General features: G+C 46.0%; 1 protein-coding gene across 1 annotated transcript in view; it reads right to left on the reverse strand.

Annotated features, from left to right (window-relative positions):
• RAB3GAP1 (RAB3 GTPase activating protein catalytic subunit 1) overlaps positions 1 to 16,529 on the reverse strand; it is a 150,698-nt gene that overhangs the window by 8,028 nt on the left and 126,141 nt on the right. The gene's annotated exons all lie outside the window — the stretch shown is intronic.

The following is a 16,529-nucleotide window of genomic DNA, read 5'->3' on the forward strand; positions in this document are numbered from 1 at the left end:
TTTGGCAGATGAAGTATTCTTGGTTGACAAGGTTTTTTTTCTTCTTCTTCTTCTTGCAGCATTTTAAATATATCAACCCACTGTATACTGGCCTCTCAGGTTTCAGATGAGAAATGTCCACATGATCTTATTTAAGATCTCTCTCTTATATGTGATGAGTCACTTCTCTCTTAATGCTTTCAAGACTCTCTCTTTGTCTTTGTCTTTGACAGTTTGATTAGAATGTGTCTCTCAATGTGCACCTTTTTGTGCACATTCTACTTGGTGTTCATTGAGCTTCTTGGATATTAATATTCGTGTATTTCATCACACGTGAGAAGGTTTTGGCCGTTACTTCTTCAGATAATCTCCCTGCCCCTTTGTCTCTCTGTTCTCCTATGTGACTCCCACGAGGCATATGTCCATCTTCTTTACAGTATCTCACAGGTTCTGCAGGCTCTATTCACTTTTCTTCAGTTTTTTTTCTTTCTGTTACTCAACTCGATAATTTCAGTCATCTTTTCTATAAGTTTCTTTCTTTTTCTTTCTCAAATCTGCTTTTGACTCCCTCTAGTGAATTTTTCATTTCAGTTATTGTACTTTTTGGTTCCAGAATTTTTTTTTAGTTCCTTTTTATGTCTTCTCTTTACTAATATTTACAAATTATTCCTACATTGTTTTCTTGACTTTGTTTTCATCTTCCGATAGCTCTTTGAGCATCTTTAAGACAGTTGTTCTAAAGTATTTTTCTAATAAATCCACTATCTGGTCTTTCTCAGGGATGGTTTCTGTTGATTTAATTTTTCCTTTGAATTGGCCATACTTTTCTTGTGATATTTTGTTGAAAATCAGACATTTGAATTATACTGGTAACTCTGGAAATCAGATTGTCTGCCTGCTCCAGGGTTTACTGATGTTTTTGTTGTTGTTGTTGTTTGGTGCCTTTGTGCCAAGGATTAGCCTGAGGTATAAAGTCAGGGTCTTCTCCTGTCTTTTCTGAGCCTGCACCTTTCCCTGGATATACACAATGACTTTCTATGGATATTCAATTGGTTTTGAATGTCCTAGTCCTTAAATGTCTAGTGCCCAAAAGGGGAGAAAGGGAATAATGAATGAGGGAATAGATAAGCTCTGGGTCTTTAAATCCCCTGTAAGTCTCTTCAGATGGTGGGACTGGAACAATGGCTGCCCACCATAGTGTCTGTATCTCTGCAATCAGAAGCAGCAATCAGAACGCAGATCCCTGATATTTGGAGGACAAGGTTCTTGCTGTTCACCCTGGCTCCCATAAGCTGTGCACAGGCTACTACAAGTACATGTGCATGGCTGCCTCTGGTGGGGGGATGGTAGTGGTTGACGGGGAGCCACTGATGTGCTAAGAGGTGAAATTAACCAAAATTAACCACAATTTACTGTCAGGGCTTCCCCTGGAATTTGCAACTTTTGAATAGACTGCAGAGGTCTAGAAGAGTCACATCAGGCAGATTCTGCCGGTATAGTTGTCTAGGTAGGGAGATGGACTCCTGGCACTTCCTACTCTACCATCTTCCCTGATGTCACTCCACATATGTAACTTAAAATTTCCCAGTAACCACTTAATAAAGCAAAAAGAAACAGGTAAGTACTTTAACAATATATTTAACCTAGTGTATCAAAAATATGATTAGTCAGTATGTAATCAACATAAAAAATTTTATACCGTCTTCAAAAGTGTGTATTATTTCATACTTAGAGAACATCAATTCAGATGGTAAATTTTCAACAGTTTGAAATGTTGTACTACCAAACCAAAAATGTATTTAACAGAAAAATATTTTATATTGCTTCAGTTTCTCAATTTAAATTAAGTAAATTTAACACAATTTAAAACTCAGCTCCTCAGTTGGAGTAGCCATGTTTCAAGTGCTCAGCAGCCACAGGTGGCAATGGCCACTATATTGAACAACCCAGCTCTAGACTCTCACCTTATAAAAAAAGGAGATTTGTGAAGTTAAGTTTGGTTTGGCTTTACTTTCTGTTCTTTACTGAAGGGCTTTCAGTTCCTTCTTTTTTCAAAATGCCCACTGGATTAGGATGGAGCCTTCCCTTGTAAGGCAAGCATGAAATGTGTAGACACCTGGGAAGCCACTGTTGAAGCAGAAGCCTCCACAGGGAAACCCTGTAGCCATCCTAGAGGCTGCCATGCAGCAAGTGAGTGAGTTGTATCTTCCAGGCATAAGGTTCTATAAGGGACTGGAGTCCACACAAGTCATTGGTACTTGTCTTCCATTCTAGAAGCAGCAAGGCTTTCACTTTCACACTCAATCTAGCAAGGAGCCTGTCACTTCTGAATAACAGTGCTGGTAGCAGCTCAGCTTCATGTTACAACCCTGAAGATGTTTTGCTCTGTTTGGGGGGGATCATGCTGTGAATATCCATGTGGAATCCCAGTTGCTTCCAGGAAAGTTGTTTATAATACTGCCGAATGGGCAAGACAAAGAGAACTTCTGCATTTTTTTTTTCTTTTTAAGGTAACTAACCCAATATGGTAAGCCTCAGCAAATGCAGGTTAAAACCATAATAACATTTCACATGCATCGAATTGGTAAAAAAAATTTATCTTTGTCAGGACTTCCCTGGCGGTGCAGTGGTTAAGAACCCGCCTGCCAGTGCAGGGCACACGGGTTCGAGCCCTTGTCTGGGAAGATCCCACATGCCGCTGAAGCAACTAAACCCATGCGCCACAGCTACTGAGCCTGCGCCCTAGAGCCCGCGAGCCACAACTACTGAGCCTGAGTGCCATAACTACTGAAGCCCTTGCACCTAGAGCCCATGCTCCTCAACAAGAGAAGCCACCACAATGAGAAGCCTGCGCACTGCAACGAAGAGCAGCCCCTGCTTGCCACAACTAGAGAAAGCCCGCGTGCAACAACAAAGACCCAAAGCAGCCAAAAAATAAATTAATTTTAAAAAATTTATCTTTGTCAATATCAAGAGCTAGCAAGAATATGGAGTAAAAAAAAAATCTCATCCAGAACTAGTGGGAGTATAAATTAGTTCAACCACTTTGGAAAACACTGTGAATCATCCAATAAAGTTGATGGTGCAGATCCCTCACCAGGTACATACACTAGAGAAACTGCGTGTGGATGAGGAGTGGCCCCAGAATGCTCACAGAGCACTGTTTATAATAGCGAAATATCTGGACCACCCGAATGTTCTTAAAGAAGATTGGATAAACTGGATATGTTCCACAACAAAACACTATACAGGGCTTCCCTGGTGGCGCAGTGGTTGAGAGTCCGCCTGCCGATGCAGGGGACGTGAGTTCGTGCCCCGGTCCGGGAGGATCCCGTGTGCCGCGGAGCGGCTGGGCCCGTAAGCCATGGCCGCGGAGCCTGTGCGTCCGGAGCCTGTGCTCCGCAACGGGAGAGGCCACAACAGTGAGAGGCCCGTGTACCGCAAAAAAAACAAAACAAAACAAAAAAAAACACTATACAGCTGTGAAAATTAATAAACTTAGGTTATGTACGTCAACATATGAGTGGTTATCACAAATAGAAACTACAATCCAAGCAAGTCAGGAAGACTACACACACTTTGATTTCATTTATATGAAGGTCAAAAACACACAAACTTGATAATGTGTTGGGGAACACTAAGAATGTGTTTAACACCACATTCCTGTGTGGTGAAAGTATAAAGAAAAGCAAGGCATGGCTAACAGAAAACTCACAGAGAGTGATTACATTTGGGGGCTGGAGGAAGGGGCATGTGATCAAGGAGAGGACAAACTCAAATACGTATGTGGTTACGAATAGCAAGTTTTCTGTCTGCTCAATGATCTATTCCAAGATAATTACTGAGAGATTCTGAATTCACCAATGAGGTGGCAGTACTACATTTTCAGGTTCTGCCTGGAAGACATTCCTATAGGCCTATACGTGAGTCTTATTGGCCTATACGTGAGTCTTATTGCTCTGTCATGTGGCTGAATGACCTACTGACCATCTCTCATTATTTCAGGGAAATATGTTACAAGAGTTTTTTGGGGTAAAGATAGATGACCTTTCTAAATGTCTCATGTAAATGAGACATGTCCATATGTGCTGTATCCTGTTTAACTATTCCTGTCGCTGGACATTTAGGTTGCTTCCATGTCCTGGCTATTGTAAATAGTGCTGCAATGAACATCGGGGTGCATGCATCCTTTCAAATCATGGTTTTCTCTGGATATATGCCTAGGAGTGGGATTGCTGGGTCATATGGTAATTCTGCTTTTAGGGGTTTTTTTAATATAAATTTAATTTATAAAAAGACCCAAAGGCTGTGTTGGGTCTTCCTTGCGTGCGGGCTTTCTCTAGTTGCAGTGAGCAGGGGCTACTCTTCATTGAGGTGCATGGGCTTCTCATAGCAGTGGCTTCTTTTGTTGCAGAGCATGGTCTCTAGGTGGGCAGACTTCAGTTGTTGTGGCTCACAGGCTCTAGAGCGCAGGCTCAGTAGTTGTGGGCCACAGGCTTAGCTGCTCCACAGCATGTGGGATCTTCCTGGCCCAGGGATCGAACCCATGTCCCCTGCATTGGCAGGTGGATTCTTAACCACTGCACCAGCAGGGAAGTCCTGCTTTTAGTTTTTTAAGGAACCTCCAGACTGTTCTCCATAGTGGCTGTACCAATTTACATTCCCACCAACAGTGCAGGAGGGTTCCCTTTTCTCCACACCCTCTCCAGCATTTACTGAATATTACTCAGCCACAAAGAGGAACGAAATAGTGCCATTTGCAGAGACGTGGATGGACCTAGAGAATGTCATACAGAGTGAAGTAAGTCAGAAAGAGAGAAAAATATATAATATCGCTTATATGTGGAATCTAGAAAAATGGTAGAGCTGAACTTATTTGCAAAGCAGAAATAGAGTCACAGCTGTAGAGAATAAATGTATGATTACCAAGGGGGGTTGGGATGAATTGGGAGATTGGGATTGACATATATACACTGCTATGTATAAAACAGATAACTAATGAGAACCTACTGTATAGCACAGGGAAACCTACTCAGTGCTCTGTGGTGACCTAAATGGGAAGTAAATCTAAAAAAGAGTGGATATATGTATACGTATGACTGATTCACTTTGCTGTACAGCAAGAAACACAACATTGTAAAGCAACTATACTCCAATAAAAATTAATTTTAAAAAATGAGACATGTCCATGTAAATGAACTAAGAGATTTAAAAAATTACTGTTCAGAACCAAAACCTTTTTTTTATTGTATGATACGTATAAAAAGGTGCATATAAGACATTGCCATATGGCCTTTAGCCGTAGGTCTCATCCTGTGTGACAGAAGAGGAGACACAGAGGGGAGGGTGAGGTCAGGTGGCAAAATGGCAGACAGCCCTGACTCCTGGAGTGGAGAGGCTAAAGGCAGGTGTCCGCATTTCCTAATCCTCCCTACTAATCCCTTTGAAGTTCCACCGTCATAAGATCCAGAATTGTCCCCATCCACATTTAAGCCAGGGTAGATACCTAAGCCGCCAAAAACTGGCATCAAACTGCCTCATGGACCAGACAAGTTTGGATCTGACAGCCAGACCCCCAGAACTGGCCGGCAGGTTGGGCAGGCTTGCTCGTCATTTCATTTACCTCTCAGTCACACAGTCCTACATCTCACGTGACTGAAACTTTCAGTTCCCACTGAGTATACTATTTTTTAAAATAGTGAACAGCAGTGAACTCACCACCTAGCTTAAAAATAGGCTATCCCCAGTACCTTTAACGCCTGTATGCTCTTCCCGTTATCTCCTTCCCTTCCCCACAAACAGAACCACTGTCCCCAGCCGCAGTTTCTGGCTCAGCAGGTCTGGGTGGCTGGAGAATGTGCATCTCTACAAGTTCCCAGGAGATACTGATGTTGCTGGTCTGGGGACCACACTTTGAGAACCACTCCCGACAGCACACACCCAGGAACAGATTACTGGGCTGTAGGGTATGTACTTGTTCAGATTTTATTAGGGAATGCAAAACTATCTTCTGAAGTTGTACCAACTTACACTCTTGCCAGCAATAGGTAAGAGTGTCTGTTGCTGGAAATCCTTGTCAACACCTGAGTATCATCTAACTTTAAAATTTGTGCCCATCTGGTATGTGTGAAATGGTATCTCACTGTGACAAATCTCTTTTTCCAGTCTGTAGTTTGTCTCTCATTCTTTATGGTGTTTGTTGAACAGAAGTTCCCTTATTAATATTAATGCAGCCAAATTTATCAGTCTTTTCCTTTACGGGTCATATTCTTTGTGTTTTATTTAAGAAGACCCCCCTACTCTAAAAATTTAAAGCTACTTTCCCACATAGTATTCTAAACATTTTATATGTTTTCCTTTTACATAACAGTCTTCAATCTGCCAGGAATTGATTTTTGAGTATGGAGTAATATATGGGTCCAATTTCATTTGATGACCTCTTGTCCAAGCACTATTTATTGAATATCCCATCATTTCCCCACTGATCTGCCTTACTGTCTCTATCAGAACTTAAGTGTCCTTATATGTCTGGGTCTACTTCTGGGTTTCTGTCTGTTCTGTTGAACTACTTTGAGTCAATAGCATACTCTTTTAATTACTTTAACATTATGGCGTCTTACTATCTCATATAGCAAGACCTCCTAATTTATTTTCTCCTTTAAAAAGCTTGCATATCTTTTGCCATATTTATCACTAGGTAAATAATGTGTTTTGCTATTGTAAATTGTATCTTTTTTAAAAATTAAAATCTGCATATGTGCTCGCTTCGGCAACACATATACTAAAATCTGCATCGTATGCATTTTAAAAGACATTTATCCAGAATTTCAGTTGCTATGGGTATGGTTTTTCAGAGTATCTAGGATGCCATTTTCTTTATCTTTCCTTAAACTTTAATTGCACTGATTTTGTCATACATAATAAAAATATCACTAGATCACTACAGCATCTAATAAGGAGGATTCAGATTTGAAAATGTATTTCCTAAATCAGCTCAGTGACTGTTCTGACAAGTTCTTTCCTGAGAATCGACCACACATAGCTTTGGTCATTTCTCTCCATCAGAACGTGGTGGGGAGGAAACGTTAAGGTGGGCAGAAGGGGGATGGGGGATTCATAACGTCTATCTAACACAGATAACTTGGCCTAGAAAACCAAAATGGCAAAATATTTACAATGGGTGAATCTGGGTAAAGGATCTACAGGATTTCTTTGTACTATCCTTGCAACTTTCTAAGTTTCAAAAAAAAAAAAGTTAAATAGAAACCTTCAGGAATAACTAAAATCATAAACCCAACCATGCTGGAGTTACAGCCACACCATCTTCTAAAGGATTCTTTCTGGTTCATGACCCTCCTAAGGGGGCAGTAAGCATGTGATATCCATGAACATTTCTCACCACAGCTGAAGGGACAACCCAAGGCTGGCCCACAAATTATGCCTAACAGGCTGGATGAAAAGGTGAAGTGGGCTGATTGGATGCTTCTCTATGGAACTAGAAAAGTGAAAGACCGAGCTAGTTATCAACAGAAGGTGGTATTGAAAAGTGGTGATGTAGAAGCTGGAGAACTTGCCATGGACCCTGAGCAAGCGGAAAGTCCAGAGGAATCAAACTGGACAAGAGGAGGAAGCCAGCTCGTACAGGGACAGAAAGACAGTTACTCGGAGCCAAGTCACATTCACGGTCATACACTAGGGTGAGAAGCCAGGAATTCCTGCTGCAAAGATTCTCTAGAGCTGACCCAAATCCGAAACCCCAGACTCTAGACTCCATGTGGTCAGGCCTATGATGGCTCAGTTTCATTTCATGGCCCTCACTGCTCCCCATGAATCCTTACTTCTGGTCTTTATTGCTTACAACCAAAAGAACCCAACTGCATCCCTCTAACCAATACTTTTCCGCATGAAATTGAAAAATATGTGACCTTTAATGATGATGTAAATATAAGCCTGAAGTCATTTATAAAGTTCTGCCACTAATGCTGTATTATATTCATTGTGTTTAATTACATCACTAACCAACCAAAAATTTGAAAACCACTCTTTAATTTAAAGCCAGCCTGTCTTAGCTCAAGCTGCTATAACAAAATACCTAAACTGGGTGGCTTATCAACAAGAGAAATCTATCTCTCACAGTTCTGGAGGCTGGAAATCTGAGATCATGGTGCCACCATGGCCAAGGTCTAGTGAAGGCCCTCTTTTGGGACACCAGCTGCTGACTTTTCACTGTGTCCTTATACGGCAGGAAGAGGGGGAGAGTTCTCTGGGGTCTCTTTTATAAGAACACTAATCCCATTTGTTAGGGTTCCACCCTCATGACCTAATCACCTTCCAAAGGACCCCAACTCCTAACACCATCACACTGGGGATTAGGATTTCAACATATGAATTCCAGGGGGACACAAACATCCAGTCACCCTTTTACTAAATCTCTTCCCCCTCTAGCTTGCTTTCTTTACAGAGCCAGTTTTTCTCATGGAACCTACGTGAACATGGAGAGGCAGATGCTGGGTGGTCAGCTAGAGTCACCCACTAGCCTTCTTATTTCCAGAAATGATTCAAATCCGTGCATCAGCCTAGTGACCACACGTCATGGCTACCTCAAGCTGCACCCGAGACATGCATGTGGACTGAACCTTTGACCTTCCCATGCATCTGGCTAGGCCCTTCAGCTCTCAGACTAGCTGCTTCCACCCTGCACAGCTCCTCCCATCACTAACCCTGAGAGTACGTACGATGGTCATAGACAAACCTAGAACTGTCCTCTCCACAGAGGTGGGAGGAGGGCTAGGAGAACACCTGCGCCCATGGGCCTAAGTATACTTCTTCAGGCCAGGAACATCTTGTGTGCAGTAAACCCTTGGAGAGGATGTGTAGTTTCAGCTGGGTGTTGCTCATTTTTCACAGGACTGTTGAGTATTAAGCTAATGTGCTGTGTTCCCACCTGGAAGCAGCTCTCTGCCATGTCCCACAGGTTGCACAGGCCTTTCTCCCACCACAGGGTCTGAGAATGTAGTCTCTGGGGTCTGAGTTCTCTGATCCTTTTAAAAGTGTTTTTTCATTTCAGTGATAATCTAAGCGATGACTACCAGCTATTCTTGCTCCTCTGAAGATTGGGGTGCCTACGTCCCCAGCTGAGATTACTATCACAGTGCTGCTAAGTGAGCCAAAGGCAATGCCAGGGTCTGCAAGAAGCTCGTCCTTTAAGAGGCACCGTACATTGTTCATGTTTGAGAAACTCTGGAGTAGTTTATTTAACTGTGGGAGATGATCTGCCCTAAGATCATGTATAATGTGGCCATTTGCAAAGGTTTCAGATGACTTCTCAGTGGTGAGGGTCCCCTGTCTCCTGACTCTCCCACAGGACTTGCTGGGTCAACTGTTCCCATTACAGCCCAGGGAGGTCTGTCTCAACTCCTCCCAGCCTAGAGGTGGGTCACCTTTCCCCACAGGTGGTTGTGCACCAGCTTCCAGAAGTGGTTTTCAACCAGGACGCTGTTGGGGAATCCCATAAACACAGGAAGGAAACATGTCTGGCTCTCCAGCCAGATTGGCAAGACCTGAAACGCCCAGGCTCTTTGGACAAACTTTTTTTTTTTTGGCTGTGTTGGGTCTTCATTGCTGCGTGCAGGCTCTTCTCTAGTTGCGGCGAGCGGGGGCTAATCTTCGTTGCAGTGCGAGAGGTTCTCATTGCAGTGGCTTCTCTTGTTGCAGAGTATGGGCTCTAGGCGCACGGGCTTCAGTAGTTGTGGCTCGTGGGCTCAGTAGTTGTGGCTCTCAGGCTCTAGAGCGCAGGCTCAGTAGCTGTGGCGCACGGGCTTAGTTGCCCCGCGGCATGTGGGATCTTCCCGGACCAGGGCTCGAACGCCGGTCCCCTGCATTGGCAGGCAGATTCTTAACCACTGCGCCCCCAGGGCAGCCCCCAGATTTGCTTTTATAGACGTTCTTTGGCTCAGCCGAGCCCATCCTGTTGGGACTTCACTGGCCCCGTCACACCCATTTCAGGGAAGCCTCCAGATGGCCGGCCAGGAAGGAGCCTTTCAAACTTATGCAAGACACTTTCGCCTCCCCAGTTTGACAGGCACCCCCCACATAGGGGATGAGCCTGTCACTTGTGTGCTTAAGAATAGGGGTTCACTGCTTGTGGTCATTCCCCCCCACCCCGACCACTCTTTTGAATATCCTGAAACAATAGGAATGAAGAATATCAATTAAGATTATTCCTAGGCTCCTGAATCCGCTGCTGAACACGTAAAACCCTGGGCAGAGAGGAGCCTCCGCCACTTAGCCAGGACAGGATGGGGCAGACAGGATGTCCAGCCAGCTCCTGAGGCCCAGGGTCAGCCCCGGCCAAACAGGAGACGACTGGGCCCTCTCCCCATGCCACCCTCCCGCCATGACGTTATGCCTTCAGCCCCAGAAATAGTAGAGGACGTTTGGGAAATTCACACTCTAAAAATATTTCCTTTTTTCATGTAGGCAAGATAACACAGGAGTGACAGTGGGTTACTAAGAATGCCGTTCCCTCATTATGTAACACGGACAAAAATAAAGAGTGTTCTGGGCCAAAAACAGGGCTGAGAAAGAGGAATGTGAATAAATAGCACTGACAAGTCATTATTTACTCAAACTGTCAAATGGCTGAAGAACCTGAGGAAAGTTCTGATCCACACTGACACATCACTGTGTCATATCATGTGACTACGGAGGGAGCCCAGGTCAGCGTCCTGACAAGTGTTTGTAGCGGAGGCCGCTCAAGGAAAGGTAAGTCGTGCAGTGCACACTCCCTCCCCCGTCATCAGCCAGCGGTAAGACTGGGGCTCCCGGACGCTGGGAGCACTGGGCTCCCTCGCGAGACTGCAGCCCATCCTGTCAGGTGACAGAGGGTGCAGGTCGCACTGGAGCGCCCAGCCGGGTACCCTCGCTGGAGGCTGTCATGCCGCCAGGTGGCTGGTTACGAGCCACGGGTCCCTCTCCCAGCAGAGCCGCTGCCCCTCAGGGGTCAGAGCAGGGCGTCCAGACTCACCCCGGCTTTCACTGCCCACCACCCCGGCTTCTCCAAGTCCTGCCAGTGTCGCTTGCTGAACCTCTCACCCCCTCACTACTGCCGTGGTCAAGGCCACTGCCATCTCGTGCGGGGATCACCATGGCGACCACTCTAGTTCCTGATGGGTGAGTCTCGTCTCACACCTCTGTTCCTCTACTGAAAACCTTCCAGAGCTTCTTTGTTCTCACTCAACAAGCTCCAAACTCCCCAAAGGGGCATGTGAGGTGCTGAACTGGCCGCCGCTTCCCTCTCTGCTCTGGCCACACTGGCATCGGGGCTGGGGGCCTCTGCAGATAAGCCTGCAGCCTGGAACGAGCCAGGACTCTTCCCAGGTTCCTGCCCCAGCCCTCCGCCTCGATAAAGTCTACTCAGCCTTTAACTGTAACTTCCTCCATGGAGCCGGGTGCCAAGGAGGGGGAAAGGAATCAAAAGAAAACCACTCGTTTGATGAGAGGGTAGGAGATTTCGAAGTCCCTCTCTCGTTGCGTCATCTCTATGAGCACCGGCTGCCGGACGTGTCCTCACGTGAAAACCAGAGCTTGTAGCCAACAGCTAAGTGGTCATTCGTCCACAGCTGGGCCACTTAGTACAGCTAAGTACCTGGAGCATGCTGGGCACTTTTCAGATATTATCTTGTTTAGTTTTTGTAACACCCCATCTTGCAGAGGAAGAGGTTTGGCGTCTTGTGGCTGATAAAAGCTGGGATTTGACCTCTCCTGAGCCAGGTCTGTGCTTCTGCCATCAGGCCCAGGGCCTACCAGCAACTAGAGGGGCACGTATCCATCTGGATGTCTTTTGAACGACGCTTTTAGGGGTTGAACTGTGACCCCAGTGCCCGTCCAAAAAAGTAAGATATGTTGAAGTCCTAACCCCAGTACTTCAGACCGTGACCTTGTTTGGAAATAAGGTCACTGCAGATGTAACTAGTTCAGGTGAGGTCATACTGGAGCAGGATGGCTGGTGTCCAAAAAAACAGACACAGACTCAACGGTGGGGTGGAGGGACACTCTGCCATGTGATGACAGACGCAGAGACAGAAGCACTGCAGCTGGGAGCCAAGGAACAAGGATGCCAGCAACCACCAGCAGCTAGAAACAGGCAAGGCAGGCTCCTTCCCTACACGCTTCAGGGAGAGCACCGTCCTGCCAACACCTTGATTTCCAACTTAGAGCCTCCAGAACTGTGAGACAATAAATTTCTGCCATTTTTATGCCACCCAGGTTGTGATACTTTGTTACCGCAGCCTTAGGAAACTAATACAGTGACGAATTCTCTTTTTCTCTCCTGGGAAATACTTTTTATCACAGGCCTGCTCAGTACTATAGACGGTCAACTCACCAGCTTTGAACCCAGCTAACAGCATCTGCAGCACCAGCCGGCCCAGCCTGCACATGGCTCCCTCACAGGCCATTCGTCTACCTTATTCTGGGACAAAGATGGAGACAAACCTGCAAACTTAAACAAAAAATAAACATTCTATCATGGTTTTGCATGAAAAAAAAAAATCCAGCTTTTTTTTTTTCAACCTGATAGGGCAGATATGTACCTTCCTTTGAGAGGCTCACTCAGCCACAAAGCAGCAGAGGAAAATGTGCCTCTGAGGCGACATTAAGATCTCTGCCAGGAACTGCCAAGGTTGGCCTCGGGGAGGGGACGAGAGGGGCGCGTCCCCAGAGACCCAATCAGAGACTGAGCCACGTTCCTGTCCTCTCCAGGTAGGGGCCAAGCAGGGGCCTTTGGTCCGGCTGCCCTCCTTGGCAGGTAAGCTCAGCCCAGAAATGATCCCTGCAGTAGGCCAGCCTTCATGGGGCAATTTATCCACGACCACCAGTCAGACATCACAAGCTCCCAGGGGAAAAACTGCTGGCAAAGAAGTTGTGTTAATATGAACTAGCTTTATTTTGTATTTCAAGAATTAGGCCAGCCCACTTTCACAGGCTGATGCCAAGCTCCACTTCTCAGAGCTAGAGAAATGCTGGCAGCAGCCTTTGGCTTTCAGGAGCTAATATCCTGCGACACTCTGGTTTTATGGTGCCCAGTGACAAAGAAATTGAGTTGAGAAGATTCAAAGACAAGTTTTGCCACTGAGATGCATTCATTCGTTCACTGTTTGCTGAATGCCAAGTCCTATCCATGACCCTGCATGCCCAGAAGAAATGCGCAGGCAGCAAGAGCGGGTTACAGTTGGCTTGAAACAGACTGAACTGGCTTCATGCTCTTGCCCTCTCCCTTATCCTACCCTCCTGCACCCACCCCCTACTCACCCAGCTGAGTAGTCCTTCAGTTCCTGGCAAGGAAGAGTACACAGCAACCAAAACCCCATCTGGTATAGGGAGGAAGTGTTAAGTGCAGCACTGGTTGGCGGGGACACGAATCTTCCCACCCGGTGGTCACCTCTGTTCTTTCCCAGTAAGAACTGTATTACCTCTCTGATTGCATTTGTTACTCTGCAAGCACAGGTACGCACCAGTCAGTGCTTAGGCCGCATCTTACTCAGTGTCTCAATGGCATTTGACCCAGGTGATCAACTCCCTCCTTCAATTTTTTTTTTCCTTGGCTTCTAGAACATCACACTTCTGGCTTTCCTTCTACATCAGTGGTTACTCCTTCCCTGTGTCCTCTGGCCGTCCTCCTCCTCTTCCTGATATCTGGTTCAATCCCCAGACCATCTCTTTGCATTATGTTCACTTCTGAGTGGTCTCATACTGTCCTATGGCTTAAGTACTGTATCTGAATTTCCCAATTTATAGCACAAGCTCTAACCTTTTCCTTAAACTCCAAACTTACACAATCACTTCTAACTGTATTAATTATCTATTGCTGTATAAAATGGCCCCCAAATTCAGAAACTTAAAATAACAAACATTCTCTCACGGTTTCTGAGGGTCGGCAAACCACGAGCAGCTTAGCCTGGCAGTTCTGGTGCAAGGTCCCTCAGGAGGCTGCAGTCTTCTGAGACTGGGGAGAATCCACTTCCAAGCTCACATGGCTTCTGGCAGGAGCCCCCATTCCTCAGGATGTGGGCCTCTCCCTAGGGTCGTTTGCGACCTGGCAGTCGACTTCCCCCAGAGTGAGTGATCCGAGAGAGAAAGCCACTCTGAGACGCATGTCTTTCCTAACCTAATCTTGGGAGTGACACACCAACACTTTTTCCGTGTTCTTTTCACCACAAAGCCCAGCTCTGGTACAATTTTGGGGTGGAGACTACACAAGGGTGTGAATCCCAGGAGGGAGGAGGCGGGGAGCCACTGCGGCCACCCCAGACACTGGCTCCCCCAGGTAGATCTAATTGTTAGCTCAGAGTTAGCAAGTCCTAACTCCAAATCTTTATTCGCATCCTCCCCGCAAACCTGCTCTCCCCTCAGCCTTCCCCATCTCAGTATGTGACAGCATCACTCGGTTACTCAGGCCCCAAACTTCCAGCTCACCCTTGACTCTTTCTCATACCCTCAGTAATTCCGTCAGCATATTCTGTGCATTCTGCTTCCAAAACGTGTACCAAATCTGATCACCTTTTACCCCCTCTGCTGCTACCACTCCAGTGCAAACCATCAACACTCCTAGTTTCACTGCTTGCACCCCTGCCTCTGCAGTGTATTCTCCACACAGCAGCCAGAGTGAAGAGTTTCCAAATGTCAGATCATGACACCATGCCCCACCCGCCCGCCCCCTTCAAAATTCTCCACTGGCTTTCCCTTTCAATCAAGAAAACAAATCCCAACTCCTAATGTTTAGTGTGATCTGGTCTTTGCATGTTTGCCCAACTTTCATTTCTTCATCCTTTTCCCTCCCCTACTCTACTCCCTGGCCACTCTGGCCTTTTCTCGGCGCCTCCGACATACCACGTTTACTCATACCTCTGCCTTTTTCTATCCCGTCTGGGGTCATCTCCCAGGCGCCCACAAGGCCAGCTCCCTCACTTCATTCAGGTCTCTGTTCAATGTCACTGCTTCACAGGCCTTTATCACCTGTCCATAAACCACTATCCCCCCACTCAGGTAATTTGATCATACTTATCCCTTGATGTAAACGCCATTGAGGGCTTTTTACCTGTCCTGTTCACTGCTGTATCCCCATCGCCATCGCCTAGGACAGTACCTGGCATATAGCTGGCATTCAATAAACGTCTGCTGAACTAATGAATGGAATATAAAAATAAATGCTTAGAGAGTTTTAAAAATCCCATCCTGAAGAAAAATCTGGATTACTATGGTGGTATAGGGACACATAAAGTGGGAGGGCCCACGTGAGGACACTTCCTGTTGGTTCCACAAGCACTTGTCAGGCTCTCTGCAACATGTTACAAAGCACAAAGGAGGGGGAAAAAGCCACTGATGATATAATTGCTACTTTCCAATTTAGTACCAGATCTAGGACATGTAAATACCTCTTAGCCTCTCCAATCCATTTAGAGAGGTGGGTCTAAAACCCACCACGTCACTCCCTTGCTTCAAACTCTTGACTCACCAGTGCCCCAAAGACACGGCCCTAACTTCTTGCTGTGGTTTACCCAGAACTTCCTCATCTCACCTCAGTGACCTCACCATCTTCACATCTTGCCTCTTTCTACTCTGGGTACCTCACCCAGCCAAACTGAAATGCTGGCTATTCTCCAAAGATACATTTTCCTTTGCTCCTGGGTTTTCTGCACATTCTGTGTTCTCTACCCGTAACAATCTTCCTACGCCCTCCTGTATCGGTTCATTTTTGCAGCATAAAAGACCACGCCAACTCTCTCTTCCTTCTGCAGGCTTCTTTGCATGTCTCACAGCTCCCAGGAGGAAGAGAAGGCAAACCTCAACGTGCAAATACTTTTCAAGTCTCTGCCTGTGTCACGCTTGCTAACACCCCATCGACCAAAGAAAGACACGGCAAAGTCCAGAATGAAGAGCTGGAAAGATAAAGTCCACTTCATGGGAGCAGCGGCACAATCACAATTAGGGCAAGCGTACAGGGACAGGGAAATAACTGTAGTTCTTCTTTGCAAGCAATTTTCCATACTTCCCACCTCAGCTCCTACTTAGAAATCATCTCCTCTAGAAAGATTTCCCTGATCCCTAAAGCCTGACTGAAAAACCTCTCCCATAACCCCTCATATTCACTATTTTTAAAAACACAAATTTATTTATTTATTTTTGGCTGTGTTGAGTCTTGCTGCTGCACGAGGGCTCTCTAGCTGTGGCGAGCGGGGATTACTTTGTTGTGGTGCACGGGCTTCTCATTGCAGTGGCTTCTCTTTGCTGCAGAGCACGGGCTCTAGGCACACGGGCTCAGTAGTTGCGGCATGCGGGCTCTAGAGCGCAGGCTCAGTAGCTGTGGTGCACAGGCTTAGCTGCTCCGCAGCATGTGGGATCTTCCTGGACCAGGGCTCCAACCCATTTCCCCTGCGTTGGCAGGCGGCTTCTTAACCACTGCACCACCAGGGAAGTCCTCTATTCACTATTACTGCATGTATTAGTCTCCACTACCAACAAATGAATGAATTACTAAATAAACACTGGAC

Source organism: Delphinus delphis, chromosome 7 (genome assembly GCF_949987515.2).
Source record: "Delphinus delphis chromosome 7, mDelDel1.2, whole genome shotgun sequence".
Classification (NCBI taxonomy): domain Eukaryota; kingdom Metazoa; phylum Chordata; class Mammalia; order Artiodactyla; family Delphinidae; genus Delphinus; species Delphinus delphis.